A 15,608-nucleotide genomic window follows, 5' to 3' on the forward strand; every position below is an offset into this window, starting at 1 on the left:
GCCCAACTTAGTTGCATGCCTCTCAATCCATAAGCGTGCATCTATAAGTAACCACCCTTGTTACCACTCAAATCGGAATAACAAACTCCTGTATGTTGCAGAAATCCAGGGTAGACTACTAACTCAACAGGAGGAGCTGCAGGGCCTAGGCAAAACCCTGCAGGGAACCATACTAACCGTTAACATGCATTCTACATTAATCAAGAACACAGTACATGCCGTAGACAGGCTAGCAGCAATCATGAGAAGCGAAGTCAAGTACGTCCGAGTAATCCGAGACCTAATGCAGGACCTGATGAGAGAAGTAAGTAGCTCTCTCAGCACCCTGAGTGGAGGTAAAATCCCACCATATTTGATACCCCTCAGCATGGTTGACAGCATACTCCGATCTACTACCACGACTAACGTTTACTCATCACAGATTCATCTGGCTTATAGTCTTGGCAGTGCTATCCCCATTTTTGTGAACCCTCAAAACCTAGAAATAGGCTTCATCCTCAATCTCCCCGTTATTGAACGGCAAAACATATACAGAATCAAATCTGTCCTTAATGTAGGTTTCTGGAACAACGACGTACACGTACGTTTGCAGACACCTCCCACCATAGCCTATCACGATGACAACCCCTCTATCTACCTCGTCCCTAACTTAGACATGTGCATCTCTACCAAAGATATCCACTGGGTCTGCCCCAGCAATCCCTTTATCCGAGACACCACAGACCGTCTCTGTGGATTGACAAAAGTCCCCGAGCAGAAGTGTGCAGGCAAATTGTCTATTAAAGATGAAGGAATAGGAACTAGAGTAGAAAGAGCTGGTAATCGGTGGCTAATCAACACTCCCCAAACTGAGATTCTGGTATCATATGATCAACATAACACTGCCACTAGAATGAAGATCCCTAACGAAACCTCTCTCCTAAGTGTCCCACTAGGAGCCACTGTTCACGTGGGTGACATCACCCTCCATCACCTTAGCGCTGACCAGTATGAGACCGAGATAGAAATGCCCGATGCCTTCCCAGGTCACGAACTTGAGATAAACTCCACCCTCCAAGCACAACTACTGCTGGAAGGGACCAAAACCGTGCAATTCGATCTTAAGCCCACTGGCATCGCTACCACTTTCTTGAATAACCGCGCAAACCCTTCGTCCGATCAAGGATCTTTAATAAGCCGAATTGCGCTGGGATTTCTAGCTAGCGGTTGGGTTATCACAGTCTTCATAGCCATCACTCTACACAGGTACATACTGACACTACACCGCAAACTGGACAAAACGATCTACGCACCTGAGAAATTAGATCGTGGCATTGTCCGATTCTCCATCAGGCCTAAGGCCTCCACTAACTTTCTTGAAGAGTAGGCTTGCTAACACGCTAACTAACCCCTCTTTTCCATTTTCCTTTATGGAGTTTTGATTATTTTTGTTTGCTGTGTGAAATATTGTATGTAGAAGGTAGTTAAGTAGCCATAGTGTAATTGTTTTCATGTCCAAGTGCCTATGCTTTCATGCCCAAGTGCCTATGCATCTTATGGACTGTATGAAATGAATTGAACTGTTGAACTGTGTCTGAAAGACTTTTCACAGAAAGGACCCTTGGAACTACCTCATTGTGGAACTACCTCATTGTGGAACTACCTCATTGTGGAACTACCTCATTGTGGATTACTAGGGACCGTGGGTCGCAGACTAAACACCATGTGCCCATAGGGTATCACTCCTTTCAGCGCCTATGGCCAAGGGGGGAATGTTGGTAACTCGCCAGCGCCCCCTATAACGATCCCACAATTTCCTTGCGCGCTCCACCCGGATGTGACGTGAAGTGGAACTGCTTTAACTGTATCGAGAGCGCCTCGATTCGCTCTCTCATGTTCTGACTACTGGAGTGGTCGGACGGACTGTAGGCACGCTCGCCTACAGTGTTGAGACTAACCGCTATTGTCTGAGAACAGCCTGTTCAAATTAGTTTCGGCCGAACTTTTGAACGACCCGCTAAGTTTCAGCGATATAGTGGTTTCGATTCTAAACCTTTGCAAAGTTTAACTACAGTTAAGTAGTTTTCCACGCTAAGAGGCATTTGCGGACAGCTTCGCTCCTCTCAGCCTTTTTCTCGTCGACGCATCACCGGAGGTTTCTCCTGAAGCACCGTGGGCCAGCTAGGCCTTCATCTCCCTGCTTCGTTAGCCGCGGTTGGACGCAACGCGCCGCTAACCTCCTCTCCTCGGACTGCGACCCTCAGCGCGGACATCGGAGAAAGAACTTCCATCGCATTGAGTAGGCACTTGGGCAAATTTTTAATTTGTAGCTTATTCAGATGGTTGTTAGGGTCATGTTTAAGCTTTGAGCTATTTAGCATACCCGCTCAGACACGGAAGGTGTTTGTTTGTTTTTATTGTTTGTTTGTTTTTATTGTTTGTTTTGGTTCTGTTTTTTTTTCTTTGAACTTGTTAGACAGGGTATCTTGCATGATATCTTTCCTTAACTCCATTGCTAGCTTCCCTATCTGATTAGCAGCGCAGCGACAAGTTTGTTATTTTAAGCTCCGAGGCTAGACCGCTACAAGGCCTAGTTCTCTCCATCCAACACATATACACACTCTCTCACACTCTTTCTCTCTCTCTCTCTCTCGCGTTGAGTTCTTTGCCTAGATAGTCTGTTGGAAATTGTTGTTAAGTGCAGTGTTTGGATCCAGCTGTAGCGTGGTCAGATTCTCCTTAGCAACTTATTGCTAGCTGGTAGGCTTGTGTTCTCGACTAGGCCTGCAGGCGCCATTTTTCCGACGCCATTTTGATACCTTCCTCATTGAGTTACCTGTGATACGACACCTAGGCACTGACCGCCATTTTGTTTAAGCATTGCCAGAGTGGCTAGCATTAGCATCTGCCCACAGATACCTACACAAAGCACACATTAGCCACAGAGCTAATCCTTTGTTCTATTTAGCTAACATTCCTTTGTTTTAGCTAACATTCCTTTGTTTTAGCTAACGACAAGCTAGGTCACACACACACACACACACACGCATCGGCTTGCCCTAGCCTCACACACACGCACACACAAGGGATTCTTTTCTTTTTTTTTTTCCTTCTCTCTTTCTCTCTCTCTTTCCCTCAAATTTATAGTCCAGGTGTAATTGTTCCATTGTTTTGTCTTGTTATTACCTTTGCTGACATTGAATGTATTTTGAGTTTATTATTATTAGTGAGTAGTAGACAAATAAAAGCTAATAAAATTGAATTGCATTTTACTTGTTCCTGTTGTTTATTCACAAGGTCAACTATTTAGAACTCCTTTTTCCTTCAGAATTTAGCTTTTGTATACAACTGGGTTTCCCATCTAATACAGAGCTACCATTAATCTTGAGTGTAACCATTCACGGTGAGTATTAAGATTAATAATTTAAGATTTTATGAGACTGATCTTTATTTATAAATTGATTAATTTAATTATCAATTATTACATAATTTATAATTTAATTAATCCCAATTCAACCTACAAGTGCACTAGAAATGATAATTTAAGGTTTCTGCTTTTATTGCAGGAATTTGGAGAAGATTTTATTGTTAATGACAATATTTTGTAAAGTTCTGGTTCATGAATAAGAAACCAAGTTTCAACTTTGCTATAACATTTTATTAAGTTAGTAAATTAAATTTGCTGCCACCCTCCCAGTCGCGACCAAGTTACACTTTCAGAAAAACACTCCTAACCTTCCCAATCCTGGCTAAGCCCCATGCTGGAACGCTTTTCAATTAACAGGTATACCTCATCAAAAGTTAATTAGTGCAATTTCTTGCCTTCTTAATGCGTTTAAGATCAAACGGTAAATAATAACAGTGAATAGCTCTATTCAATACCACAACTGTAGCAATCCATATTATGTCAGGAACCGCTCAACTAAGTAAAGAGAAACGACATCCATCATTACTTTACGACATCTCATCTCATTATCTGTAGCCGCTTTATCCTTCTACAGGGTCGCAGGCAAGCTGGAGCCTATCCCAGCTGACTACGGGTGAAAGGCGGGGTACACCCTGGACAAGTCGCCAGGTCATCACAGGGCTGACACATAGACACAGAACCATTCACACTCACATTCACACCTACGCTCAATTTAGAGTCACCAGTTAACCTAATCTGCATGTCTTTGGACTGTGGGGGAAACCGGAGCACCCGGAGGAAACCCACGCGGACACGGGGAGAACATGCAAACTCCACACAGAAAGGCCCTCGCCGGCCCCGGGGCTCGAACCCAGGACCTTCTTGCTGTGAGGCGACAGTGCTAACCACTACACCACCGTGCCGCCCTACTTTACGACATGAAGAGTCTTTTAATTAATAAAAATAAAGAAATAACATTGCATTAGAAGGTGCGTCCAAACTATAGTGTTGTAAAGCCTGGATCAGGATGCGTCTCTTATTGTGGCTTTCTTGTATCATCTCATCTCATGCCTAGAAGTAATAAGTGACGAATCCCTTCCAAATGACTCAAAACAGTCACTTACTGCCATTCAAGCCAGGATGCCAGTCGCTCATTAAACAAAAACACTTGCAAAGAACAGCTCAAGGACAAAACACTGGGAGACTAAAACGTCTTTGAGTAACTGTTCCCAAATGGAAACGTTTAACTGAGTACGGAAATAAAAACTTTGTTGACATGTTATCTGGGAAAGGGAACAGCTCATCCAAAATACATGACTTCACTGTTTACACACACACACACACACACACACACACACTTCTCTGTTTCAGAGATCAAATGTTTGGTGTGCAATCTTTTGTCTGATGAAGGAAATGGATTTTTCAGTTGGAATTGTGGCGCATGAGGAAGAGAGAAAAACACAGCGAAAGAGTAAACGATTTTCCTTCCACAGCAGAATCCGGTCTGTGGCCTCTCGCACACATGAGACATGATACTGTGTGTGTGTGTGTGACAGAAAGAGTGAGAGAGTGAAATCTGTCATAGGCTGACAACAGATAGCACTTCCCACAATGTTTTCCCACACCATTGCTGCAGAGGTGCTACTACTACAACAGATTAGTTTAGTTAAAAAAAAAAAAAAATCTCTAACCTAAATACATCTCTCTCTCTCTCACACACACACACACCCACCCCTGTGGCTCATCTCAATCACTTATACGATAACGTTATGATCGTGAAATGTAATATGGTCACCAATCCTGTCGTCTTAAGGCCAATTTATGCTGACAACCCAGTCCTCGCAGATAGCGTCGCAGACAGTGTCTGCGTAGCCCCCCCACCTTTGCAGACGCTCTGCGCGCACCGCCCAAAAATTGTGACCACCGCAGAAGCCTCGCAGACAGCGTCGCAGACAAGAGGGCTCCGATTGGTCCACTCTACATCCGCTGTACACGCACTTCCGCTTCCCTACTTTCCCGGTTTGGTTTGTTTTCACGACCGCCATTTTTAAAAACACGAGCGAAGATGGAGCAGCATGAAGAGCGGTTGATCGAGGAAGTGAGGAAGTACGTACATCTATACGACTCCGGTTCTAGTCATTATAAGTAACCGGAGGATAAACACTCCACTAACCACACCCACCAACTACTCCTAGCGACTTCGCGCCCCCTTGTGTTGTGCCGGTGAATAACATCGCGCATGCCTAAACTCCCCGCTCAACAATAAATTACAACTGTCTGCGAAAAGCTGTCTGCGAAAGCCTTGTCGCACGAGCATGCAGAGGCCTTTATACTAAAGTCCTGAGGCGCATTCCTTGGAGTTTCATCAACTGAACAGATCACAACGCTGAGAATCGTTCTGATAAAACAGTACCACGCCTATCTGCTGTTTAACTACAGACAGGATCGGCTGATTCGTATAGTCACTGCTAAAAGTCTAGACGAGGAATGATCAACTTTATCAGAAGTGATTGATGTAGGGGGAAAAAAAAAACCTGGCCGTAGCTCAATGACTAGTTTTGTCAGCAAAAGCAGAACGATGAAAGATAAGCCTAGGTCACAACCGGACGTACGATTTTTTGGCGTTTCCCAAATCGCTGCGGTTTTTTTTGTTCGTGGAGAAAGACACACATTGGCCGCAAGTTTGTCTTGCAACCTGAAAAAACCGTAAGCGCCCGTAGAGTTTGTTTGACATGACAAAGAACCTCTGCGGCCGGTCTACGGCTCGAAAATCAGCACGTCACACGCGCGCCCTCCGTGCATTTCACGCGCACCCTCCGTGCATTTCTTGCAGTTTTTGCACGTAGACCGGCCATAGGAGCACGTACAGCCGGTTGTGACCGAGGCTATAGACAGAACTGTGTCCATTTATTCTCTGCATCGAGTTCAAAACTGATGCATCTGTTCAGAATCCATCGCAGTAATCAACAGCGGAAACACGAAGCACAACCATGAAACAAAACCACTTCAAACCGACGTGTCCTGTTTACCGCCGTGAACTAATGGTTACGTTGTAAAAAGGTTCACTATTCGGTCATGTTAGTCACGTATCCGAACTCGTAGCCTTGTAAACAAGGGATTTTAGTTGACTTTTCTTAGCGGTTTTACTGGAAGTGAAATAGCTGGTGGTCTAAACGGCTGCTGTAGTGCAAACTAGCGATAACTTATCAGAGTACGCTCGGAATCTAGAAGCCACTGCTCACTTTAGTTATATTCAGAAGATTGCTATGTGCAATGGAATCGACCCCTACAGTCTGGGAAAGAAGGATTTGTCATACGATCTCAAAAACTACCCTTCAGTCGAGTTCCCCGACATCTCAAACTATCTGGTGTTGCAGACATCCTTCTACACTGCAAAACAGTGAAAGCGTGGAAGAGTATGGAGGCTTATGACTTTTTTTGTATGTGGCTGGGTAAAGGACCTCGCTATCAAGTCGCTGCCCAATGAATCCTGGATTGTTTTTGCCCGTGTATGTTTTTTTTTTTTTTGAGCTTTTCGTTCACGTCTTTACAACGAAGCGCTGCAAGTTGAAGTGTAAACAAACAACAGTTGGCTTGATTCTCACTTGTGTTGGCTCTTATCTCTCAGGTAAATCATTCACACAGATCATCAGAAACCCCTTTAAAGTGCATATCACGGGTAAATTCAGGAGCAAGATCAATGTAATCCTCCCATTTCATATTAAACTTTGGTCAAATATCTGTCACATTCTGCATTCTCTGCAATTTTTTTTTTTTTACCTTGCGCAATACCAGAAAAATTCAGTTGAAATCAAGCCATTTGAGGAAACTCTGAAAAGCTGCTTCTCTTGCACCAACTGGGACCTCTTTCACAGTCTGGAACTAGAGGAGGCCACAGATCCTCATCTCATTATCTCTAGCCGCTTTATCCTGTTCTACAGGGTCGCAGGCAAGCTGGAGCCTATCCCAGCTGACTACGGGCGAAAGGCGGGGTACACCCTGGACAAGTCGCCAGGTCATCACAGGGCTGACACATAGACACAGACAACCATTCACACTCACATTCACACCTACGGTCAATTTAGAGTCACCAGTTAACCTAACCTGCATGTCTTTGGACTGTGGGGGAAACCGGAGCACCCAGAGGAAACCCACGCGGACACGGGGAGAACATGCAAACTCCACACAGAAAGGCCCTCGCTGGCCACGGGGCTCGAACCCGGACCTTCTTGCTGTGAGGCGACAGCGCTAACCACTACACCACCGTGCCGCCCGCCACAGATACTATCACGGATTATATTAAGTTCTGTAAAGATAATGTGGTAACTCAAAAATCTATCACTATGTACCCAAATAATAAATCTTATATCTCCAAGGAGATTAAAGAGTGCATAGTACAGAGGAAAGTAGCATTTAAGAATGGGGACCTACTAAGCATGAAAAACACGCAGAAGGAACTTACAATCACAAACTAAGGACTGCTAGGACAAAGGAGAGGGAGAAATTTGAATCTCACTGCTCAGGTATGAATATTAAATTACGGGACTCTATGAAAACCATGACAAACATGACTCCAGCTAAGAGGTGCATCAATGTGTTAAATGAGGAGGAAAAGGCGAATGAGCTGAATAACTTTTTTTACCGATTTGACTTAAAGGAACAGTCCACCGTACTTCCATAATGAAATATGCTCTTATCTGAATTGAGACGAGCTGCTCCGTACCTCTCTGAGCTTTGTGCGACCTCCCAGTCAGTCAGACGCAGTCAGACGCGCTGTCACTCCTGTTAGCAATGTAGCTAGGCTCAGTATGGCCAATGGTATTTTTTGGGGCTGTAGTTAGATGCGACCAAACTCTTCCGCGTTTTTCCTGTTTACATAGGTTTATATGAGCAGTGATATGAAACAAGTTCAGTTACACAAATTGAAACGTAGCGATTTTCTATGCTATGGAAAGTGCGCACTATAATGACAGGCGTACTAACACCTTCTGCGCGCTTCGGCAGCGCATTGATATCTGAGCTCCGTATCAATGCACTGCCGAAGCGCGCAGAAGGTGTTAGTACGCCTGTCATTATAGTGCGCACTTTCCATAGCATAGAAAATCGCTACGTTTCAATTTGTGTAACTGAACTTGTTTCATATCACTGCTCATATAAACCTATGTAAACAGGAAAAACGCGGAAGAGTTTGGTCGCATCTAACTACAGCCCCAAAAAATACCATTGGCCATACTGAGCCTAGCTACATTGCTAACAGGAGTGACAGCGCGTTTGACTGACTGGGAGGTCGCGCAAAGCTCGGAGAGGTACGGAGCAGCTCGTCTCAATTCAGATAAGAGCATATTTCATTATGGAACTACGGTGGACTGTTCCTTTAAGAGACTTCTCACATGAGAAGAAAATAGCTATGGATGGTGCACCTGAATCAGGCCCTGGAGTAATCACTATTGACCAGCATGCTGTGGAGAGACTTTTTTTTTTTTCCCATGCATCTGCCCCAGAAAGGCCTCTGGTCGCCTGCTGAAGTCCTGTAGCAAAGGACTGGCAGACGCCTGGTGTCCCATCTTCCAGAAATCACTAGACACTCATTCTGTTCCCTCTATCTGGAAAAGTTCTATCATCGTCCCTGTGCCTAAAAAAGCAAGCTGTAAAAGCCTAGGTCACAACCAGACGTACGATTTTTTGGCCGTGCGATTTTTGGCGTTTCCCAAATTGCTGCATTTTTTTTGTTCATGGAGAAAGATGCACGTTGGCTGCAAGTTTGTCTTGCAACCTGAAAAAAAAAAAAAATGCAAGCGCCCGTAGAGTTTGTTTGACATGACAAAGAACCTCTGCGGCCGGTCTGCGGCCAGTCTACGGCTCGAAAATCAGCACGTCACATGCGCACCCTCCGTGCGTTTCTTGCACGTAGACCGGCTGTAGGAGTGCGTACGGCCGGTTGTGACCGAGGCTTTAAGAGAATAACGACGACCGTCCTGTTGCACTGACTTCATTGGTAATGAAGTGTTTTGAGAAAATCATGATCAATTTCTTGAAGACAGAAGTTAGTGGTGTTGTAGATCCCTTTCAGTTTGCTTACAAGTGCAACAGAAGTACTGAAGATGCCATTTTAGCTGTGACCCACCTTATCAATAAGCACTGGGAGGATTCTAGCTCATTTGGACGTCTTTTATTGGTTGATTTTAGTTCAGCTTTTAATACGTTGCAGCCACATCTTTTAATTAGCAGATTAAATGATTTTGATGTTCATCCTTTTATTATTAAATGGCACTTTTCGTTTTTAACGAATCGTAGACAGTGGGTCAGTGTTAATGGAACTTTATCTGAAACTAAAACTCTGAGTGCAGGTGCACCACAGGGATGCGCGAGTTCACCGGTTCTGTACACAGATGCGTGTAGAAGTTTTTATACAAACAATCACATCATTAAGTTCTCAGACGACACTGCAATTTTACCACTGTTGAAAAAGAATCATGATATATCTGACTACTTTCTGGAAATTCAGAGGTTTGTTGAGTGGTGCGACGATAGCCACCTCATTCTGAATGTGAATAAGACAGAAGAAATGGTGTTCGACCCTCGGAGTGGGTGACCACAGGCCCGTGGCCATCCACCATCAAGCCATTGCCCAGGTGCAGTCATACAAACATCTGGGTGTCTTTATCGACAACGCACTCACCTGGAGCGCACACGTCGACAGCCTGTTGCGGACTACAGCAACGGTTGCATTTTCCTCGTCGTCCGAGAATTCACGGTGTTGATCAAAGATTTATGTTGATTTTTTATAAAAAGTCTGATCAGGTATAGTATCACAGCTTGGTCTGGTAACGTCTCTGCGCAGCTAAAGAACAAACTGCTTTGGCTAATTCCTGCTGCTGGAAAAATTATTGGTGTTAAAGAGCACTTGTCCATTCAGAGTATTTATGAACAGGCCTCTCTGCAACAAGCAAATAAGATTATCTGCGATCCATCGCACATCATGCATGGCGAGTATGAGCTGCTACCATCTGGTAGAAGGTTTAGAGTTCCTCACTGCAGACTGAACAGATTTAAAAACTCGTTTGTTCCTGTGTCAATTAAGCTGGTAAACAAGGTCAGAGCACAGAGGACTTGTGGTGGTTTGTTTTGCACAGGTTAGTATTTTTACTTATTGGAATTTTAGCATTTTATTACACCTATTAGGTGTTATTCATTCACTCGCTTATTTTTTTGTATTTTTATTATTATTATTTATTAGTGCTGTCAAAAATGTCGCGTTATTAACGCGTTAACTTGACTCAATTTTAACGGCGATAATTTTTTTTATCGCGAGATTAACGCTCTGTGACATGATGTAGGTTTTTCATAAGCTTTTGAAACTGCCAGGAACTTGGAACAGAGACTTTGCTTAGAAAAACGATAGCAGCTAGACTGTAATGCCACGCCCCGCACAGCCAGAGTCCTCCGCCCTCCTCCCCCAAAGAACCAGCACGCTAGCCCCGCGCCTCGGGATGAAGAGCCACGGTGCTCGGCTGGGTTTCGTTTTCCCATCGGCGGCTCCAGCCCGACTTTGCAGTGGCTGTGACAAGACGTGTTATGCTCTGCAATTAAAAAAAAAAAAATTGGTACAACCAGTGTTCGAACTATGCCGATATTTTCGGGGGGGTCCCTTTTTTCCCCTGGGGGGGGGGGGGGGGGGGGGGGTGCTTGCGCTTGTCTCAGAGCGCGGATCTCCATCGCGCGGATCTCCACTGTTGGCACACTTCCTTTCTACTAGTTTGTGTCCCCAACCTGGCAGCAGCAGTCGTTGTCATATCGGTTTATTTTATCTTTGATGTAAACGCAACACTTCGGATATGCAAATGCTTCCCGTTACACACGATTGCTATGTCAATAAACATCATTTTGCCAATATTTTAGAGACCATCCAACATTTCCCAAATCATGTTTTCAAGGGATCTCATGTCTGTTTCAGGGGATCTCGGATCCCCCGAGTACCCCCGTAGTTCGAACGGTGAGCAAGCCCATTCACTTTTTTATGCTAAGAGAATTACAATGGTTTTTCATGTGACAAAAATGTGCGATTAAATTGCGATTAATCGCGAGTTAACTATGACAGTCGCGACATTAATCGCGATTAAATATTTTAAATCGCTTGACAGCACTATTATTTTTTTAAATTACAATGTTTCTTGCACTTTTAGGCACCTTTGTATGTCTTTGTATGTTCTGTGTTGTGGCTGCAGCATGAGCGAATGGCCCAGAACAAATTTCTCACTTTGTGAGACAAAGTTAATCTTGAGGTGAATTGGTCCGCCTCTGAAAAAACTTGGCATTTGGATTTCCCGGCAAACACTGATTTTCGTGACGTCGCGTGCGGGACGCCTCCCTCTGAATCCTACGTCAGCGCTGGTTTGTTTATGAGAAAACGACCTGGTGGTTTTCTGCAAATTTCTTCAACGTTATTGCGTAATTATTAAAATGGTTAACAGATGTATCGTAGGAGGGTGCAGCAACACCAATCATGATGGGATTAGTACTCATCGTTTGCCACATTGCGCTCAGGTGACAATTCCATATTTCAATGCAAAATCGCTAGGTCTACACAGGCTGTGCACAGAAACTGTGCAAGCTCGCGCAGCCTGCTGGCGTTTCCGCAGGTAACGTCATGAACCTGGCTCCAGACTCCCTTGGGATTTTTCCAGATGCGTTTTGTCATTTTATTTTTTTCTGCTGTAGACAGATGGCCTTGTGCAAAATTACCATTCTGGATGAGTGTGTAAAGGGACATACTTTCATATATTTAAATAAATAAATAAATAACCAACCAACCACCCACGAAATTGGTCCAGAACATGCACTTTAAAGACCTGGATCTTAGTTAAAGACGGAGAAGTGATCACGGGACGCTGTAACTGTATGGCCGGGGAAGAATTTTGTCACAACCTTCATGCATATGGACTTTGTGAGGAGGAAACAAAGAAACAGCTGGGGACTTTAGCACTTCGTGACTAAAAAAGTACCGTAAAATAATGGCATAGCAAGAAAAGTACTTGGAAAACACTTTAGCTGAGAAGGAGATACAAACCTTCCACCAAGTGATGACTGCAAACTCGAGCATGCTTCGACTCGGCTCACTTCGATTTCACTGAGAGGTTCAAAAGCCACCTTTCTCGACGTCTTTTTGTGAAATCCTGTGTTCGTTCAACCTTTATTAGTTCACGGGGAACCCTGAAGAAACTTTTATCAGTTTCACGGTTTGAACGATTCGAACAACGCAAGTGTAAGGTGTTTTTCATGCGAGCAATGCACCTTCTCCGTACAAACGCTTTGTCAACTGAGCTTTGGTAGACCACCAGCTAAAGTTTTGAATAACTAATGAGGAGGATGTGATGTCACATACAACCCAGCAATAGGCAATGCCTAAAAGGCGAGTTCTCAAGGAGTGCAAAACGTGTGGCAGCCAGAGCCATCACTCGTTATTCATCTTACAGTCAGAGCCGTCAGCCCAGGAAGCTGTATTTGTTCTGCTCCAGATGTTTGCTGCTGTGTTTATTCACCATTTCCCTCTGTCAGAGGTTCAGCACGGTATGTTATAAAGCTTTGCTGTCGGTCATGTCATTCCTGCACAACGTAAAGTTTGCATGTGCTGTTTATCGAGTGTTTCTTGTTTGGTGCATTGGTTGAACTGTGCTTTAGGCCATCCTTAAAAAAAAAAAAAAAAAAAATCCATTTCCTGTCCACCGGGTGAGCAAAAAAAAAAAAAATTCAGCCGGGAGGGAGGGATTTTTTTTTTTTAAATATATGGATGGATAAGAAATCGCAATGCTGCGTTTGCTTTTTCTTTCAGTACTTTTTTTATTACAAAAACAGACACATTTAATAAAATATGACGGTTTAATCAACTGAAACTTGTACAAAAACTAAGTTAGCATTTTAAATGCTGACTGCAACATTTGCAAAACTTTTACAAAGGTACTTAAAATGTCCGACACACGGACTTTTTGTAGTTCTAAATCGGCCGTTAGGCCTAGTTCGGATGAAATTACACTATTAAAATGATCACTAAATGATTTGTTTTTCTGAATCTTTACTATTTTGTTGTTGGCTAGAATACCATTTTGCGATTTCACACTTAAGCAAATGTTTGAAAACTCCGGATCTCCTTCCTTCATGGTGGCGGCCATTTTTTTGTGCCGCACGGCGCATGCGCAGAGCTGATTCAGTTCTATATTCTGCGCGGAATGCAGGGCTTTCCACAAGCGCCGGCTGCCGGCCATGCCACCGACTACACAATTAAGTCCAGCCGGCTACTTTAATGACTATTTTTGTAGCCCACAGGCTCTAAATATTAATTTTCGATTTTAATAAAATTAAATGTTTATCTAACGGACTGACAATAATGTCAAACTGAACCGCACTCATTTAAGTTGTGATTCGCGCTGTTTGTACCGATAATAACCACAAATTCCCCGCCGACTTCGTTGATCAGGGAACTCATCCGCGGCCCCGACATGCGGTGTGTGCACGCACTCGGCGGAGGCAGTAGTGTGTCGGGGAGGGAACAGAAGCAGAGATAACGCTTATTTTGTCTCTGGTAAACCAGTCTTCTCTCGTTCAATTACGTGCTGGCATCAAAAGACACCGTTGGTTGTAAATGAACCCAAACTGAGTGGTTGGAGTGTATTTTCATACACAAATGGAGAAATGTTCGCTGAGTGTGTAATTGTGTAGCCCCCACTGCAGACTGTTGTCGTTGTTAATTCATAGCATGCTCAGTTGCGTGAATGTGTCGTGCACCGAAAATAAGAGATTTACAAGCCAGGAACGCCTCATGATGCAATACGCAAGAAAAGAAAGAAGATTTACTGCCATTTTACTTTGTATTTGAGTAAAGTGAATAAATAAATGGTCTGTGGAAAATACATTTAATCCTGGGAACTGCGTGCACAGGAGTTTATTTTGTGTTTACTCCCCCCCTCCCGGCTGGCTACTTATTTGTCATGGCTGGCTAGTATGAGCCTTAGTGGAAAGCCCTGGGAATGCGGAAATGTCAAGTTCGATTTTAGATTTACGAACCCGAAAAAAATGTCGAAAAACCTGAGGGCATTGTGGCTCAAGTGGATAAGGCGCCACACCATAAATCCGGGGACCCAGGTTCGATTCCGACCCGAGGTCATTTCCCGATCCCTCCCCGTGTCTCTCTCTCCTGCTCATTTCCTGTCTCTACACTGTCCTATCCAATAAAGGTGAAAAAAACCCAAAAAATATCTTAAAAAAAAAAAAAAAGTAAAAAAACCAGCGTTAAAAAAAATAATAAAAAAAAAAAATATATATATATATATATATATATATATATATATATATATATATTCAACCGCACAAACGGCACTCACCCGGCCGGTGGAGCAGAAACAGAACATTTTTTAATAACGGCCTTAGCACGAGACTGCGCACAGAAAGCTAATGGTACATGGTTTGCATCCTTGGTTGAGCGGCGTGAGGTGTGTAATGTTCAGAGCGTAGTCTGTAAACATTACTCTGCAATACTGTGCATTTGTTTACAACCACGTTACGTTAATTATTTTTTATTTCTTTTCTTTCATTTTCCCAGCGCTCGGTGTTTGATGTCTGGTGCTCGATGCTGTACAAGAGGAATAAAATGCATCTGCACTCAAGGACTCTCTGCTGTTGTTCTTAATGCCAACTGCTAGTGTTCATAAATAATCCCACACTTTCTGTAGATCGTGTGGAAAAAAGGTTTTTGCAGCCCAAGGTCTCATGTCTAATCCGGTTTCTGTCGGTGACCCTCTGCTACAGCTGAGCAAGCACACTTTTGCATTTCCGCAGAGAAAACGCGTCTCGTTCCACCTTGTGCTTTCTTTTTAGCATCACTGTGCCATTTACAGTGGTGCTTGAAAGTTTGTAAACCCTTTAGAATTTTCTATATTTCTGCATAAATATGACCTAAAACATCATCAGATTTTCACACAAGTCCTAAAAGTAGATAAAGAGAACCCAGTTAAACAAAGGAGACAAAAATATTATACTTGCTCATTTATTTATTGAGGAAAATGATCCAATATTACATATCTGTGAGTGGCAAAAGTATGTGTACCTCTAGGATTAGCAGTTAATTTGAAGGTGAAATTAGAGTCAGGTGTTTTCAATCAATGGGATGGCAATCAGGTGTGAGTGGGCACCCTGTTTTATTTAAAGAACAGGGATCTATCAAAGTCTGATC

General features: G+C 43.5%; 1 protein-coding gene across 1 annotated transcript in view; it reads right to left on the reverse strand.

Annotated features, from left to right (window-relative positions):
* serinc5 (serine incorporator 5) overlaps positions 1-15,608 on the reverse strand; it is a 101,642-nt gene that overhangs the window by 78,713 nt on the left and 7,321 nt on the right. The window lies entirely within an intron of this gene.

The sequence above is a fragment of the Neoarius graeffei genome, chromosome 24 (genome assembly GCF_027579695.1).
Source record: "Neoarius graeffei isolate fNeoGra1 chromosome 24, fNeoGra1.pri, whole genome shotgun sequence".
In the NCBI taxonomy this organism is placed as follows: Eukaryota; Metazoa; Chordata; class Actinopteri; order Siluriformes; family Ariidae; genus Neoarius; species Neoarius graeffei.